The sequence below is a fragment of the Tachypleus tridentatus genome, chromosome 7 (genome assembly GCF_004210375.1).
Source record: "Tachypleus tridentatus isolate NWPU-2018 chromosome 7, ASM421037v1, whole genome shotgun sequence".
In the NCBI taxonomy this organism is placed as follows: domain Eukaryota; kingdom Metazoa; phylum Arthropoda; class Merostomata; order Xiphosura; family Limulidae; genus Tachypleus; species Tachypleus tridentatus.
In genome coordinates, this window is record NC_134831.1 from 108,523,294 (window position 1) to 108,543,852 (window position 20,559).

The 20,559-nt window shown below is 32.3% G+C and overlaps 1 long non-coding RNA gene across 1 annotated transcript; it reads right to left on the reverse strand.

Moving 5' to 3' along the window:
• Positions 1–267: 267 nt before the first annotated feature.
• Positions 268–19,370, reverse strand: LOC143256367 (uncharacterized). Its single transcript, XR_013031329.1, has 3 exons — positions 19,252–19,370; positions 11,147–16,518; positions 268–1,600 (listed from the first exon to the last, which is right to left on the reverse strand). It is a non-coding gene; the product is annotated as an uncharacterized LOC143256367 (long non-coding RNA).
• Positions 19,371–20,559: the final 1,189 nt, after the last annotated feature.

Below are 20,559 nucleotides of genomic sequence, written 5' to 3' on the forward strand. Positions count from 1 at the left end.
GGGTGAGGACTTAATGGGCATATATTCTGTCACTTTCCTTGGAATTTGTTATAACTAAATAAGGCCATCCATAAATGTGGTACTAGGACCACATTAATGACTCTTTCTTGTTCTGTAGGTAAAATGAACTTCAAGAAGTCTGATGCCAGCAAGTGTAAACTTTCAATCATGTCACATGAGAGGTTAACACAAACACTTTAATATTCAAAATTATCTGGAAACAACAGAGAGAGATAAAAATCAATACGCAATTAAAAACACCATATGTCCTAAGTTTAACTTCTGCTTTATTCAAAATGCTTAAAAACAAATATTTTACTTTATGTTTAAACAAAGGAACAAAATAAAATACATTTCAGGTAATACTAAAGATAATACACAGTAATGGAAAAAGTAAGAATTTATAAAATTAAATGTAAATGTGTAAATATAATTTAAATGATTGTTTAGCAGAACATAATGGACGTTTAAGAAATGAAAGAACTGAAGACTAAGCCACAGTGGAAGATGTACAAAAAATACAATACAAGAAAAACAGTAATATTGGATGATCAATCAAAGGCTATTAAATGCAGTAATATTCACAAATGCTGGTAAATAATAATGTTTAAAAAGGATTTTGAATTATTCATAACATGAAGATCTGATAAATGTCTACTTAAGAATGTGGCTGGACTTCCTCTGAGATTTATGGAGAAATGTAAACATACACATGTATTTGAGAATAAATAAATATGACACTTATATCTTATAATTCCCACCTGAAGATGACATGGCAAACATTCAAACATATAGAGTTTATATTTTAGAAATGTTTTTCATTGTCTATCAATATTAACATTGTATGTTGTTTATTTATTAATATCATACACCAGTGCCAAGATAACATACATATTCAAAACTGAGAATAATAATCTCTCTACAGTTTTCTGATGTCCTACATCAGTAGTTAACTGGTACACATCCATCTTGGGCACAAATAATCTTAACAGTTTTCTGATGTCCTACATCAGTAGTTAACTGGTACACATCCATCTTGGACACAAATAATCTCTCAACAGTTTTCTGATGTCCTACATTAGCAGTTAACTGGTACACATCCATCTTGGACACAAATAATCTCTCAACAGTTTTCTGATGTCCTACATTAGCAGTTAACTGGTACACATCCATCTTGGACACAAATAATCTCTTAACAGTTTTCTATAGTTCTACAAAGGAAACCAAGTCAATCATATTCCTATTTAACATGAATAGCCTGTGAGCAGCTTTCAGTTGTCTCGGGATAGAATCTCAGCCAAACATACTACATTTACTGGAACATATTAACTCTTGACAACAGTAATATCTTAATAGTTTTCTGTTGTCACAGGTAGAAAGTAACTGGGACATACTCATCTTCTACAAGAGAGACGTAAGTGAATGGGGATTTGTTTTTTCCACTTGAATCTCATGTGGCATCGTGGACACTGGTGAACTTTTTCTCCATGAGTTGTGAGATGTTGTGTTAGGTACCTTTTAAAGTGAAACCCTTTCCTACACAAAGGACAGATAAATTTTGGCTCTGATTCTCTGAGACCTGGTGTGTATGGAGTTCTCACTGGAGAAGAAGGAACAATGAAAGGTCAGTTCAAAGTAAGCTCAAAAGATTTGATATTCTGTCATCTACATCTTCTATACCATGACATACACTTAGAATAACTAATATAACATGATTACACTTTTATGTAAAACTACAATTATAACTTTTAATGAATGTTCTTATCTAGACTACATATAAAGCAAATTTAACCAAACTTATCTACACCACCAGGTTTTTATTGTTTCCTACAGCCCAGCTGCTCAGGTAACAACAACTATATAAATATTTTAAACCAATATCTCTTGCTTTTCACAGATTTTACTTCATGATTGTTTAATATACTATATGTTAGTTTCACATTATAGCAAACTATTTTTTCTTCTCTTTCCACATTACTTTTACCTAAACTAAAAACTTAATAACAGCCAACTAGATACCAACGTTAAAGTATTGTAAAGGTAAATGTGTAACCCAACCAGATTCACAAATTGTGTTTTAACTGTAACTGTGTATTCAACTGTAGATGAAGTTAATGAAAACTGTTCAATTAACTAAACATGAGAAGTAATATTTTAAAGCTATTTATGTAACACAGTTTTAAAGTAAAACCACTGCAAAAGCAACAAAAGTAAATACAATTTGAACCTCTTTCAAATGGGATGGAATATTATAACTATCACCAGCATGATGACTCAGGTTTTTATGTCAACATTTATTAAAATCATCATGTATTTCATTCTTAGAAATTCAAAAGTTATGAAACACATCAGAAAAGTACCTCTACATGCACTCGGTAACTAGAACACAGACCTAGTAGTTAAAAGTATCTCTACATGCACTCGGTAACTAGAACATAGACCTGGTAAATAAGAGTATCTTTACATGCACTCAATAACTAGAACATAGACCTGGTAAATAAGAGTATCTCTACATGCACTCAGTAACTAGAACATAGACCTAGTAAATAAGAGTATCTCTAGATGCACTCAGTAACTAGAACATAGACCTGGTAAATAAGAGTATCTTTACATGTATTCAGTAACTAGAACATAGACCTGGTAAATAAGAGTATCTTTACATGTATTCAGTAACTAGAACATAGACCTGGTAAATAAGAGTATCTTTACATGTATTCAGTAACCAGAACATAGACCTAGTATATAAGAGTATCTCTACATGCACTCAGTAACTAGAACATAGACCTGATAAATAAGAGTATCTCTACATGCACTCGGTAACTAGAACATAGACCTGGTAAATAAGAGTATCTCTACATGCACTCAGTAACTAGAACATAGACCTAGTAAATAAGAGTAACTCTACATGCACTCGGTAACTAGAACATAGACCTAGTATATAAGAGTATCTCTACATGCACTCAGTAACTAGAACATAGACCTGGTAAATAAGAGTATCTTTACATGCACTCAATAACTAGAACATAGACCTGGTAAATAAGAGTATCTCTACATGCACTCAGTAACTAGAACATAGACCTAGTAAATAAGAGTATCTTTACATGCACTCAGTAACTAGAACATAGACCTGGTAAATAAGAGTATCTCTACATGCACTCAGTAACTAGAACATAGACCTGGTAAATAAGAGTATCTTTACATGCACTCAGTAACTAGAACATAGACCTAGTAAATAAGAGTATCTCTACATGCACTCAGTAACTAGAACATAGACCTGGTAAATAAGAGTATCTTTACATGTATTCAGTAACTAGAACATAGACCTGGTAAATAAGAGTATCTTTACATGCACTCAGTAACTAGAACATAGACCTGGTAAATAAGAGTATCTTTACATGCACTCAGTAACTAGAACATAGACCTGGTAAATAGGAGTAGCTCTACATGCACTCAGTAACTAGAACATAGACCTGGTAAATAAGAGTATCTTTACATGTATTCAGTAACTAGAACATAGACCTGGTAAATAAGAGTATCTTTACATGCACCCAGTAACTAGAACATAGACCTGGTAAATAAGAGTATCTCTACATGCACTCAGTAACTAGAACATAGACCCAGTAAATAAGAGTATCTCTACATGCACTCCATAACCAGAACATAGACCTGGTAAATAAGAGTATCTCTACATGCACTCAGTAACTAGAACATAGACCTGGTAAATAAGAGTATCTCTACATGCACTCCATAACCAGAACATAGACCTGGTAAATAAGAGTATCTTTACATGCACTCAGTAACTAGAACATAGACCTGGTAAATAAGAGTATCTCTACATGCACTCAGTAACTAGAACATAGACCTGGTAAATAAGAGTATCTTTACATGTATTCAGTAACTAGAACATAGACCTGGTAAATAAGAGTATCTTTACATGCACTCAGTAACTAGAACATAGACCTGGTAAATAAGAGTATCTTTACATGCACTCAGTAACTAGAACATAGACCTGGTAAATAGGAGTAGCTCTACATGCACTCAGTAACTAGAACATAGACCTGGTAAATAAGAGTATCTTTACATGTATTCAGTAACTAGAACATAGACCTGGTAAATAAGAGTATCTTTACATGCACCCAGTAACTAGAACATAGACCTGGTAAATAAGAGTATCTCTACATGCACTCAGTAACTAGAACATAGACCCAGTAAATAAGAGTATCTCTACATGCACTCCATAACCAGAACATAGACCTGGTAAATAAGAGTATCTCTACATGCACTCAGTAACTAGAACATAGACCTGGTAAATAAGAGTATCTCTACATGCACTCAGTAACTAGAACATAGACCTAGTAAATAAGAGTATCTCTACATGCACTCAGTAACTAGAACATAGACCTGGTAAATAAGAGTATCTTTACATGTATTCAGTAACTAGAACATAGACCTGGTAAATAAGAGTATCTTTACATGCACTCAGTAACTAGAACATAGACCTGGTAAATAAGAGTATCTCTACATGCACTCAGTAACTAGAACATAGACCCAGTAAATAAGAGTATCTCTACATGCACTCCATAACCAGAACATAGACCTGGTAAATAAGAGTATCTCTACATGCACTCAGTAACTAGAACATAGACCTGGTAAATAAGAGTATCTCTACATGCACTCAGTAACTAGAACATAGACCTAGTAAATAAGAGTATCTCTACATGCACTCAGTAACTAGAACATAGACCTGGTAAATAAGAGTATCTCTACATGCACTCAGTAACTAGAACATAGACCTAGTAAATAAGAGTAACTCTACATGCACTCGGTAACTAGAACATAGACCTAGTATATAAGAGTATCTCTACATGCACTCAGTAACTAGAACATAGACCTGGTAAATAAGAGTATCTCTACATGCACTCAGTAACTAGAACATAGACCTAGTAAATAAGAGTATCTTTACATGCACTCAGTAACTAGAACATAGACCTGGTAAATAAGAGTATCTCTACATGCACTCAGTAACTAGAACATAGACCTGGTAAATAAGAGTATCTCTACATGCACTCAGTAACTAGAACATAGACCTGGTAAATAAGAGTATCTTTACATGTATTCAGTAACTAGAACATAGACCTGGTAAATAAGAGTATCTTTACATGTATTCAGTAACTAGAACATAGACCTGGTAAATAAGAGTATCTCTACATGTATTCAGTAACTAGAACATAGATCTGGTATATAAGAGTATCTCTACATGCACTCAGTAACTAGAACATAGACCTGGTAAATAAGAGTATCTCTACATGCACTCAGTAACTAGAACATAGACCTGGTAAATAGGAGTAGCTCTACATGCACTCGGTAACTAGAACATAGACCTAGTAAATAAGAGTAACTCTACATGCACTCGGTAACTAGAACATAGACCTAGTATATAAGAGTATCTCTACATGCACTCAGTAACTAGAACATAGACCTGGTAAATAAGAGTATCTCTACATGCACTCGGTAACTAGAACATAGACCTGGTAAATAAGAGTATCTCTAAATGCACTTGGTAACTAGAACATAGACCTGGTAAATAGGAGTAGCTCTACATGCACTCGGTAACTAGAACATAGACCTGGTAAATAGGAGTAGCTCTACATGCACTCGGTAACTAGAACATAGACCCAGTAAATAAGAGTATCTCTACATGCACTCCATAACCAGAACAGAGACCTGGTATATAAGAGTATCTCTACATGCACTCAGTAACTAGAACATAGACCTGGTAAATAAGAGTATCTCTACATGCACTCCATAACCAGAACATAGACCTGGTAAATAAGAGTATCTCTACATGCACTCAGTAACTAGAACATAGACCTGGTAAATAAGAGTATCTCTACATGCACTCACTAACTAGAACATAGACCTGGTAAATAAGAGTATCTCTAAATGCACTCGGTAACTAGAACATAGACCTAGTATATAAGAGTATCTCTACATGCACTCAGTAACTAGAACATAGACCTGGTAAATAAGAGTATCTCTACATGCACTCACTAACTAGAACATAGACCTGGTAAATAAGAGTATCTCTAAATGCACTTTCGGTAACTAGAACATAGACCTGGTAAATAAGAGTATCTCTACATGCACTCGGTAACTAGAACATAGACCTGGTAAATAAGAGTATCTCTACATGCACTCACTAACTAGAACATAGACCTGGTAAATAAGAGTAGCTCTACATGCACTCAATAACTAGAACATAGACCTGGTAAATAAGAGTATCTCTACATGCACTCGGTAACCAGAACAGAGACCTGGTAAATAAGAGTATCTCTACATGCACTCGGTAACTAGAACATAGACCTGGTAAATAGGAGTAGCTCTACATGCACTCGGTAACTAGAACATAGACCTGGTAAATAAGAGTATCTCTACATGCACTCCATAACCAGAACAGAGACCTGGTAAATAGGAGTAGCTCTACATGCACTCGGTAACTAGAACATAGACCTGGTAAATAAGAGTATCTCTAAATGCACTCGGTAACTAGAACATAGACCTGGTAAATAGGAGTATCTCTACATGCACTCGGTAACTAGAACATAGACCTGGTAAATAGGAGTAGCTCTACATGCACTCGGTAACTAGAACATAGACCTAGTAAATAAGAGTAACTCTACATGCACTCAGTAACTAGAACATAGACCTGGTAAATAGGAGTATCTCTACATGCACTCGGTAACTAGAACATAGACCTGGTAAATAAGAGTATCTCTACATGCACTCGGTAACTAGAACATAGACCTAGTAAATAAGAGTAACTCTACATGCACTCGGTAACTAGAACATAGACCTAGTATATAAGAGTATCTCTACATGCACTCAGTAACTAGAACATAGACCTGGTAAATAAGAGTATCTCTACATGCACTCGGTAACTAGAACATAGACCTGGTAAATAAGAGTATCTCTAAATGCACTTGGTAACTAGAACATAGACCTGGTAAATAGGAGTAGCTCTACATGCACTCGGTAACTAGAACATAGACCTGGTAAATAGGAGTAGCTCTACATGCACTCGGTAACTAGAACATAGACCCAGTAAATAAGAGTATCTCTACATGCACTCCATAACCAGAACAGAGACCTGGTATATAAGAGTATCTCTACATGCACTCAGTAACTAGAACATAGACCTGGTAAATAAGAGTATCTCTACATGCACTCCATAACCAGAACATAGACCTGGTAAATAAGAGTATCTCTACATGCACTCAGTAACTAGAACATAGACCTGGTAAATAAGAGTATCTCTACATGCACTCACTAACTAGAACATAGACCTGGTAAATAAGAGTATCTCTAAATGCACTCGGTAACTAGAACATAGACCTAGTATATAAGAGTATCTCTACATGCACTCAGTAACTAGAACATAGACCTGGTAAATAAGAGTATCTCTACATGCACTCACTAACTAGAACATAGACCTGGTAAATAAGAGTATCTCTAAATGCACTCGGTAACTAGAACATAGACCTGGTAAATAAGAGTATCTCTACATGCACTCGGTAACTAGAACATAGACCTGGTAAATAAGAGTATCTCTACATGCACTCACTAACTAGAACATAGACCTGGTAAATAAGAGTAGCTCTACATGCACTCGGTAACTAGAACATAGACCTGGTAAATAAGAGTATCTCTACATGCACTCGGTAACCAGAACAGAGACCTGGTAAATAAGAGTATCTCTACATGCACTCGGTAACTAGAACATAGACCTGGTAAATAGGAGTAGCTCTACATGCACTCGGTAACTAGAACATAGACCTGGTAAATAAGAGTATCTCTACATGCACTCCATAACCAGAACAGAGACCTGGTAAATAGGAGTAGCTCTACATGCACTCGGTAACTAGAACATAGACCTGGTAAATAAGAGTATCTCTAAATGCACTCGGTAACTAGAACATAGACCTGGTAAATAGGAGTATCTCTACATGCACTCGGTAACTAGAACATAGACCTGGTAAATAAGAGTATCTCTACATGCACTCGGTAACTAGAACATAGACCTGGTAAATAAGAGTATCTCTACATGCACTCACTAACTAGAACATAGACCTGGTAAATAAGAGTATCTCTAAATGCACTCGGTAACTAGAACATAGACCTAGTATATAAGAGTATCTCTACATGCACTCAGTAACTAGAACATAGACCTGGTAAATAAGAGTATCTCTACATGCACTCCATAACCAGAACAGAGACCTGGTAAATAAGAGTATCTCTACATGCACTCAGTAACTAGAACATAGACCTAGTATATAAGAGTATCTCTACATGCACTCAGTAACTAGAACATAGACCTGGTATATAAGAGTATCTCTACATGCACTCAGTAACTAGAACATAGACCTGGTAAATAAGAGTATCTCTACATGCACTCCATAACCAGAACATAGACCTGGTAAATAAGAGTATCTCTACATGCACTCAGTAACTAGAACATAGACCTGGTAAATAAGAGTATCTCTACATGCACTCACTAACTAGAACATAGACCTGGTAAATAAGAGTATCTCTAAATGCACTCGGTAACTAGAACATAGACCTAGTATATAAGAGTATCTCTACATGCACTCAGTAACTAGAACATAGACCTGGTAAATAAGAGTATCTCTACATGCACTCGGTAACTAGAACATAGACCTGGTAAATAAGAGTATCTCTAAATGCACTCGGTAACTAGAACATAGACCTGGTAAATAGGAGTAGCTCTACATGCACTCGGTAACTAGAACATAGACCTAGTATATAAGAGTATCTCTACATGCACTCGGTAACTAGAACATAGACCTGGTAAATAAGAGTATCTCTACATGCACTCGATAACCAGAACAGAGACCTGGTAAATAAGAGTATCTCTACATGCACTCGGTAACTAGAACATAGACCTGGTAAATAAGAGTATCTCTAAATGCACTCGGTAACTAGAACATAGACCTGGTAAATAGGAGTAGCTCTACATGCACTCGGTAACTAGAACATAGACCTGGTAAATAAGAGTATCTCTAAATGCACTCGGTAACTAGAACATAGACCTGGTAAATAGGAGTAGCTCTACATGCACTCGGTAACTAGAACATAGACCTGGTAAATAAGAGTATCTCTACATGCACTCGGTAACTAGAACATAGACCTGGTAAATAAGAGTATCTCTACATGCACTCACTAACTAGAACATAGACCTGGTAAATAGGAGTAGCTCTACATGCACTCGGTAACTAGAACATAGACCTGGTAAATAAGAGTATCTCTACATGCACTCGGTAACTAGAACATAGACCTGGTAAATAAGAGTATCTCTAAATGCACTCGGTAACTAGAACATAGACATGGTAAATAAGAGTATCTTTACATGTATTCAGTAACTAGAACATAGACCTGGTAAATAGGAGTATCTCTACATGCACTCGGTAACTAGAACATAGACCTAGTATATAAGAGTATCTCTACATGCACTCACTAACTAGAACATAGACCTGGTAAATAAGAGTGTCTCTACATGCACTCAGTAACTAGAACATAGACCTTTATATGCAAAAACGGCTCGTTTGGGCTGAGAAAACACTTTACATAGAAGAGCGAACAACGTTTCGACCTTCTTCGGTCATCGTCAGGTTTTTTTGTGAACCTGACGATGACCGAAGAAGGTCGAAACGTTGTTCTCTCTCTATGTAAAGTGTTTCTCAGCCCAAACGAGGCGTTTTTGCATATAAATTTCTCAACAAGTGGGTTTCTCGTCATCACTGAGAACATAGACCTAGTAAATAAGAGTAACTCTATATGCACTTTCGGTAACTAGAACATAGACCTAGTAAATAAGAGTATCTCTACATGCACTCAGTAACTAGAACATAGACCTAGTATATAAGAGTATCTCTCCATGCACTCAGTAACTAGAACATAGACCTAGTATATAAGAGTATCTCTACATGCACTCAGTAACTAGAACATAGACCTAGTAATTTGATCTCTTGTTTCTTGAGTATTTGGTCATTTAGATGTACTAAAAAACCATATATTAGTACCAATCTTCAAATGCACTATGGTGCTTCCAGCTGTAAAGCAACTTTTTAACTGGATATAAGAAATGTTACTTTTAAAATGTTAAACGTTTTTTAAAAACTACCACAGAGTAACAACAAATACAAACATTCTGCATCTGAAAAATTTAATAAAGCTGAAACACACTTGAAGTACAGAAATAGTGGAATTCAGCTTTTATCTCCTCAATGTAATGACTTAAATAACAACCCACAATAGAGGGCCACCAACAGGTGGGGCATCATGGAGGACCCTCAACAAACAGATTACGGAGTTGTTACCCTCGCAACAAACTAATGAAAATGTCATTTATTATCATCAACCTCCTTGATACCTACAGGACACAGATGGGCTTATGAATTATTTATGGTCTCCTATCCCAGAGCACCTGAAGCCTACTTATGTAAGGATTCCAACTCAGAAAGGTTGAAAGCAATAAAAGGTAGCAGATCATGACATCTCACATAAGGCAGTACAAGGTGATATTTCATGACATATTACAAAGTACTACAGAGTAGCAGATCATGACATTTCACATAAGGCAGTACAAGGTGATATTTCATGACATATTACAAAGTAATACAGAGTAGCAGATCATGACATCTCACATAAGGCAGTACAAGGTGATATTTCATGACATATTACAAAGTACTACAGAGTAGCAGATAATGACACCTCACATAAAGCAGCACAAGGTGATATTTCATGACATATTACAAAGTACTACAGAGTAGCAGATCATGACATTTCACATAAGGCAGTACAAGGTGATATTTCATGACATATTACAAAGTACTACAGAGTAGCAGATCATGACATCTCACATAAGGCAGTACAAGGTGATATTTCATGACATATTACAAAGTACTACAGAGTAGCAGATAATGACACCTCACATAAAGCAGCACAAGGGAGTTATGACATCTTGCATATCTCATACTGAATTATACTCTGCTTGAACTTTCATCTAGCTCTCTAAGAAGGAAGAGATAAATACACTTAGTCACATTTAAAAATGTTTTACTATATAAACCTTCATTTGGTCTCTTGATACCAACAGGAGTTATCTTTAGTTGTTCTCTTGATGCCAAGGAGTTATCTTCAGTTGGTTTCTTCATACCAACAAGTTATCTTTAGTTGCACTTTTCTACATTTCTTGTACTGACACACACCCAATTAATCCCAGATTCATCAGTTTCTGATCTTTGAAGTATACTTTATGAATAAATGGGTATCTAGACTGAGTATAAAGATATCATATACCTTCTTGCAGGATAAATTGTTTACAAAGAATGAAGTAGAAAGCAAATGATCTGAGGTTATCCTTAAAACAATCGCCACCTATTTTTAAAAATGAATCACCAGATTTTCTTAACTACTCAGTACGACATTTATCACAATGTGACTAACAAAGGACTGCTACATATTAAAAAATCATAGATATTTTGATAAATCTCATTTTCAATAAATGTTTACAATTAATAAATCTCTATGACATATATCAAATCTTACATTTAATAAAAAAAAACAAAAATACTGTACACTTTATAAACCTATAAATACAATAAAGATAAACCTACCATGCATCGACACATTCTTGTAATAGCCTCACAATACAATAGGTAAATCTATCATAAATTATTATACTGGCCTAATAATACAACAGATAAATCTATTGTATATTATCATACTGGCCTAACAAATACAATAGATAAATCTAACATACATTATCAAACTGGCCAAACAATACAACACATAAATCAATCATACATTACCATTGCACCATAACAATATAACATAAAACTATCATACATTCTTCTATTGGCCTAACAATACAACAGATAAATCTATCATACATTCTTCTACTGGCCTAACAATACAACAGATAAATCTGTCATACATTCTTCTACTGGCCTAACAATACAACAGATAAATCTATCATACATTCTTCTACTGGCCTGACAATACAACAGATAAATCTGTCATACATTCTTCTACTGGGCTAACAATACAACAGATAAATCTGTCATACATTCTTCTACTGGCCTAACAATACAACAGATAAATCTATCATACATTCTTCTACTGGCCTGACAATACAACATATAAATCTATCATACATTCTTCTACTGGCTCTAACAATACAACAGATAAATCTGTCATACATTCTTCTACTGGCCTAACAATACAACAGATAAATCTATCATACATTCTTCTACTGGCCTGACAATACAACAGATAAATCTGTCATACATTCTTCTACTGGCCTAACAATACAACAGATTAATCTATCATACATTCTTCTACTGGCCTGACAATACAACATATAAATCTGTCATACATTCTTCTACTGGCCTAACAATACAACAGATAAATATATCATATATTATTCTACTAGCCTAACAATATAACATAAATCTGTCATAGAATTCTTCTACTGGCCTAACAATACAACATATAAATCTGTCATAAATTCTTCTACTGGCCTAACAATACAACATATAAATCTATCATACATTCTTCTACTAGCCTAACAATACAACAGATAAATCTATCATACATTCTTCTACTAACCTAACAATACAACAGATAAATCTATCATACATTCTTCTACTAACCTAACAATACAACAGATAAATATATCATACATTATTCTACTGGCCTAACAATACAACAGATAAATCTATCATACATTATTGTACTAGCCTAACAATATAACACATAAATCTATCATTGACTCTTCTATCAGCCTAACTATACAAGACAAATATTCCATATATATATTCCATTTAATTCTTTTTAGTGTTAAGAAAAGTTAGGTGCTATTAACAAGTTCGTCAAGCCTATTTCTAAAATGTTATTAGTCATTAAATATTTAAGTAGGCCAAGCACATATATCATATTCAGTAGTCATTTATAATATGGTAATTTTTGAACAAATTGAAACAAGTGCTTCTTTTGGATATGTTTTATTGTTTTAGTAACACCACATATTGAGGAAAGAACACACAACAATAATCACAGATTTGTATTTAATATGCAGCCTACATTAGCATAAAAGAAACAAAACATTGTTTTATGAAAAGAACTTCTGTGCAGGGGCAGTAAAACAATAAAATATTTGCTGAAGTGTTAATGAGATGGCAAACAAATATAATTTCAATTTCTAATTACACACTCAAGCAATATAACCAAAGATTTTTGTTTGTAATTGAGATTCCATACTTTAACAAATGAACAAAATTAAAAAATATTTATAGAAATGCAGAAAAATTAAATAAAGAATATGAAGTAAGAATGGGAGCAGAGAAATAAAGCAACAAGGTAGGAATGGGTAGGATAGCATTACAATCCCTGATGGCTTCTGACACAGTGAAACCTGTAATTAGGTGTGAAAGCTGTGATCATTCTTACTTCATGTGCATTTTGTTAATGTTTCCACTAAACATAAGGTGTGTATACTTGATATTGTCTGTTGTAAACCTTGTTTTAGCAACCAACTACAGATACGTGTATCTAATCAAATTATGTGACCTTAACAAAGTGTATGACATTGTGGGAGGTGTCTGATGTTAAAAGTGAGACAAGAGACTCCAAGAGTCATACTTCGATATACATAACTATCTGACTGGTAACAAGTGGGCCCAAAGTACAGTATCAAAGCTACTGACCTTTGAAATTCTTAAATTCTTTGATAAAATACAAACAATTAGCAACTGATAAAACTCAATTCAAGTTTATAATTTCATCATAGTTCAGAGTAAAGTATGAAATAGGTAGTGATAGAACATTATCTGTGGCCACTTTGCACCAAGTAAACAGAACACTAAGTATTATAATAATGTTAGTCCACCAATTCCTTCCTTATTCTCTTAACTGATACACTTCTCTTGTGGCTTTCTTTTTTGTTTTTAAAAGTGACAGGAACTCTAGGCCTAACCTCCTCATAGCTTTTCTTGGATACCTTCTGACATTTGTGGCTTCTGCTAATATCTTTGCTATAGTTGTCTTCCATTTAGCCAAAATGACAGCCTTTTTTTTTTGTGAATTAATGGCTAAGTCTTGTATTGCATGTTCAGTGTTTCTAACCTTTTATCTATTCTTGTAGTAATGCCGAGAGAAAGACATCCATGGGTATAAACATAAGCTTTTCTCATTTTCTGTTATTTTGTTTCCTTGAAATTACACTGTTTCAAATACAACTTTGGATGTCAATTGTCACACTTAGTTTGAAAAGAACAAACAAGTCAAAAGATGGCAATTACATCAGACTATTCTTGTCCAGTTACTCTACTGAAAAACAAAACCCTGTCAACAGATGAGGCAAAATACTTGAGAGCCTCATGTTTTTTGGACTAATTTTTAGCATATTTATCTACTGGCATACCTTCCAATGCAGAAAGAGATCTCTTATTGAAAAAAAATCACAAGAAAACAATGATATCAAACTAGAAAATTTATATTAGTTACTACATCACAAAACATTCATATGTTTTATTTCTAAGTATCACAAACATTTGTAGAAAATATAACAGAAAGGTGATAAGTCTCCTTAAATAATGTCTAAATATATGCATTAATAGTAAACATTACATCATTAACTAAATACACACATTAATAACAAACATTACATCGTTAACTAAATATACACATCAATAAAAAACATTACATCGTTAACTAAATATACATGTTAATAACAAACACAAACATTACATCAACTAAATATTCACACCAATAACAAACATAAACATTAAATTAACTAAATATATACATTAATAACAAATACAAACATTAAATCAACTAAATATATACATTAATAACAAATACAAACATTAAATCATTAACTAAATATATACATTAATAACAAATACAAACATTAAATCATTAACTAAATATACACATTAATAACAAACATTACATCATTAACTAAATATTCACATTAATAAACAAACATTACATTAACTAAATATTCACATTAATAAACAAACATTACATTAACTAAATATTCATATTAACAACAAACAAACATTACATCATTAACTAAATATACATGTTAATAACAAACAAACATTACATCGTTAACTAAATATACATGTTAATAACAAACAAACATTACATCATTAACTAAATATTCACATTAATAAACAAACATTACATTAACTAAATATTCATATTAACAACAAACAAACATTACATCATTAACTAAATATACATGTTAATAACAAACAAACATTACATCGTTAACTAAATATACATGTTAATAACAAACAAACATTACATCATTAACTAAATATTCACACCAATAACAAACACAAACATTAAATTAACTAAATATATACATTAATAACAAATACAAACATTAAATCATTAACTAAATATACACATTAATAACAAACATTACATCATTAACTAAATATTCACATTAATAAACAAACATTACATTAACTAAATATTCATATTAATAACAAACATTACATCATTAACTAAATATACATGTTAATAACAAACAAACATTACATTGTTAACTAAATATATACATTAATAACAAATACAAACATTAAATCATTAACTATTCACATTAATAACAACCATAAACATTACATCATGAACTAAATATATACATCAATATTATAAAACCTAATTAAGAGTACAATACTAAATAAGAATATCAACTGTTTATTTATTGTTCACATGGAGATAAAAAACAACACATATTATGATCTTACAGAATAAATTAAAACAGTGTCAAAAAATGTAAAAGCTTTTAGCGTCTACTCAAAGTGAAACAAAGGTAAATGTTTGTTAAAAATAACAAACACAAACATTACATCATTAACTAAGAACTGATTCAGCAGGTAGAAAATGAAGTTTTATAATAAACATGGTAAAATAAAAACACAATTAAAACATTCAATCACCACCATTAAAACCTCAAATGACATTTTGTTGTTAAGTTGTCACAAGTTAACATTTTGAGGATTAAAGCTGATGTTGGAATTAGAAATAATTCTGAAACATCAGTAATGTATGATATTTTAGTAGTACAAAGTTTTAAGATTTCCTGCACACATAATAAATGTTAACATTAATTTACAAAATGCTGAGGTTAAATGTCCAACATAAACAGTTTTGTACCAAGAGGAAAATAAAAGTACTCAATAAATTTGCTGGTAAATTTAAGTTATTCAGAATGGGATAAACGTAAATGTTTTATTCTCTGATGGCGCCACCTAAAGCTTTTCCCACACAATTTACAGGAATATTGATTGATATTTGTGTGCAAGTTCAAATGTTGTTTCAGAAGAGATTTGTCTTTGAATACTTTAGGGCAGATTGGACAACCCAGTCCTGACTGGTAAACTTGAAGTCTTGAATAAAATTCTGATCTTTGTCTGCCAATACACCCTAGAAGACAAAGGAAACATTATTAACTTTCTCAACAAATAAACTGCAATAACAGAATCTTAATCAGCTTACAATTTTATGTAATTTAACCCTTTTAACCCATAATCTTTTGTGCATTCTTCCAGAATTATTGTCATGATATCCTAATACTTATCACCATACCTTACAAAATTTCTGGTCTGTTTATAAAAGATAAATAATAACATAAATCCAATGAATAAATCATGATTTTGGGGTAAATGCTGAGACATATGCTCCAGTTTAAGGATTTAACAACTTCAAGACCTTTCAAGATTGACTTATTACTTTACAAATGAATTACAGAATATATTATCAAGTTAAAATGCTAAAACATTTTATCACAGTATCTAAAATGTGTGAATATTAACAAACTAATTTTTTAAGTACTTCTACACCTATTCTAATCAGAATTCATATTTTCACATAACCTAAACTCAGGTTAAAGTCAATTCCAGTTAAAAATTATATTTTTGTGAAGTTAATATGATTTTCTCCATCCATCTATCAAAAACTGCTACTCTTAATTTCAAGTGAACAATAAATATAGTTTAAAAAATAATATATACCAAACACAACAAACAAGACAGTGAAAACAATGAAGTCAGTTTTCTAGTAGTTCTTGATTTATTAATGATAAATCAATAATAAAATTAAATTTTATTTAATCATAACCACAATTCAAACAAGTAATTTATGTTTCTTTGAAATTTTAGTTTTAAAAAAAGTTGAACTAATTAGATCAAATTAAAAGAAATGAACACTAATATTTATCATGATTTTGTCCTCCAAGAAAACCAAACTTGATTGGCTGATCTTCCTCCGACGAAACTGAAGATCAAACTGATCTTTCTCCAACAAAACTTTTGTTGATTAGTTCATATAACTCCAACAAAACTGTAGTTGATTAGTTGATGTAACTCCAATAAAACTGTAGTTAATTAGTTATTACTCCAACAAAATTGTAGTTGATTAGTTGATCTCACTGCAATAAAACTGTAGTTGATTAGATGATCTCACTCCAATAAAATTGTAGTAAGTTGATATTACTCCAACAAAACTGTAGTTGAGTAGTTGATATTACTCCAACAAAACTGAACTTGATTAGTTGATCTTACTCGAATAAAATACAACTTGCTAAACCAAACAAATAAAGTAGTTTACTTCTAAAAAAATTTAACAGAACCTGCATATCTTGTCCAATTGTAAAGTGTAAATTTAAATAAAAAACTTTGTAAAAAAGGTTACCTTAAGCTGTGTATTCTAATATATTATGTATTAATATATTTTTATTGTAATATATTGTGTATTATAATATATTATGTATTAATATATTTTTATTGTGATATATTGTGTATTATAATATATTATGTATTAATATATTTTATTGTAATATATTGTGTATTATAATATATTGTGTATTGTAATATATTATGTATTGTAATATATTGTGTATTATATTAAAATATTCTAAACAGCAAAAATGTTCTAAAACCTTTCCAATAGTTTTTACTCAAACTGTAAACATTTAATTTTTGATTCCAAAAACACTGAACACAGCTTTGGTATTTACATGACAACTGTTCAAAAACAAAACAATAGACAGTTTTCTCAACAAATAAACAGGGAATATGTTTTAGAACAACATTATGCACAAGTAAAATATTTCACAACTCTCTAGTTTGTCTAAACAAACAACACTAGACCTAACAACATTTGTGGTAAACATTAAACAGCTGATGATATGTTACAACTCTCCAGTTTGTCTAAACAAACAATACTAGACCTAACAACATTTGTGGTAAACATTAAACAGCTGATGATATGTTACAACTCTCTAGTTTGTCTAAACAAACAACACTAGACCTAACAACATTTGTGGTAAACATTAAACAGCTGATGATTTGTTACAACTCTCTAGTTTGTCTAAACAAACAACACTAGACCTAACAACATTTGTGGTAAACATATGTTTCATTCACATTCTGTTCAATTTATTTAAATACAAACAATTGTGTCCTGGCCTGTCTAACTGAGTCCTTGCCTGTCTGTGTCCTTGTTTATTTAATTGTGTCCTTGCCTGTCTTTGTCTTTGCCTGTCTAAATGTGTCCTTGACTATTTAACTGTGTCCTTGCCTCTCTAACTATGTACTCGTCAATTTAACTCTGTTCTTCTCTGTCTGTGTCCTTATCTATTTAACTGTGTCCTTGTCTGTTTAATTGTGTCCTTGTTTGTCTAACTGTGTCCTTGTCTGTCTGTGTCCTTGTCTATTCAACCTAAACTTTATGTTAATCCTACTCAACACTTCAGTGTTTGTGATAATCTTGGAATAAATGTCAGCATAATTCTAATGTGAAATTCACAAGGAGTTTAATTTTCAACTGCATGTAATACAATTACCAGTAATATAATTCAATACTGTATTCCTTTAGAAAAGTTTGGTACTCTTTCTAAGAAGATAATGTAATGTTCTGAAAGAATACTGAACCTATTAGTCCATCTCAGCTGTTCCGTATTCTAAACTAAAACTATTAATAAATAAATTTGAAAGAAATAAAAAACCTTAAAGCCAGCCCTTATTGTTCATATATTTATCAATATTTTCTAAAACTTATTTATATTTACTGTCTTAATGACATCTGAAGGTAACCCATTCCAAAATTCAACCACCCTGTTAGAAAAATTAAACAGTATTAGCTGAAAATGATTCTCACCTTTCCAAAAGTTATATTTGTGTTCCATAGTCCTACTGTTGTCTCTGTTCATTAGGAAAACAAATGATGCATTAGCTCCCTGCACAATCTGTCACACCTCAATCAGGCTCCTTCTAACTCTGTTGAAAGAAAACACTTTGAGAGATGTCAACCTCTTGTCACATCATAACCCCTCCATTCTAGGCATCATTCTAGTAACCCTTCTTTGAACCATTTCCAACAATTCAATGTCTTTCCTATGGTGAGAAGCCTAAGAATGAATATAATACTCCAAATATAGCTCAACCAGTGACCTGTATAATATAATTATAAACTGTTTGGACTTGTACTTGATATTTCTGTAGATACCAAATAAAATCCTATTTGCCCTACCACTAATAAAGAGTACATTGTTTGGATGGGTCTATAGACTGATCAACTATTACAAACAGAACCATCTCTTTCATGACACTGATAAAGTCATTACCATCCAAATTATACTAATAATTCAAATTACAATAACATACATGCATTATTTTGCATTCATTATAATTAAAACACATCTACCACTTATTCACCCAACTTACTAAATGATATAAATCATTTTGTAAATCAGCATCCTCTTCACAGCTAGCTCCACCCAAGTCTTTAATATTATTTGCAAATTTAAGTAATCTATTAGCTATTCCTAAAACTTAACCCTGAGATACTGCATTTGTGACATTAATACAGTTTGACTGAACTCCATTTGTAACAACCATCCTCTGCTTTCTTCCATCCTCTATCCAAGTAGCTAACTTATTCACTACACTTAGCTTTTTACAAGCGTTTTATGTGGCACTTTGCCAACCTTCATCCAGCCAGCCACTCTTCCATCCAATTTACTAATTTATCTCCCACACCTTCAGAGATAATTTGTTTTACAAGTCTTTTGTGTATCACCTTGCCAACATCTTTCTGAAAATCCAGACACACCTAACATACACCCTTACTCTCATCTACATAAACAGTAACATTTTCAAAGAATGTCAAAAGACTTATAAAGCAAGATTTTCCCTTAGTGAAACTATGTTGACTATTAAATAGAATTATAATTTTTGTTCAATGACTTTACACAACATCTTTTATTAGACTTTACAAACTTTTTGTCAACTGATGTAAAACTAATAGGTCTATAATTACTGGGACAATTTTTATCACATCATTGTCATTACTTGTGTTGCTTCTTAAGAATGAAACATCTTCACACTATCACTTCATTTAGGCCTAACTTGATAAATTTTATCTATTAATAAAGTGCTTTCTTTAAACAGTGTGTGAAATTTGAAT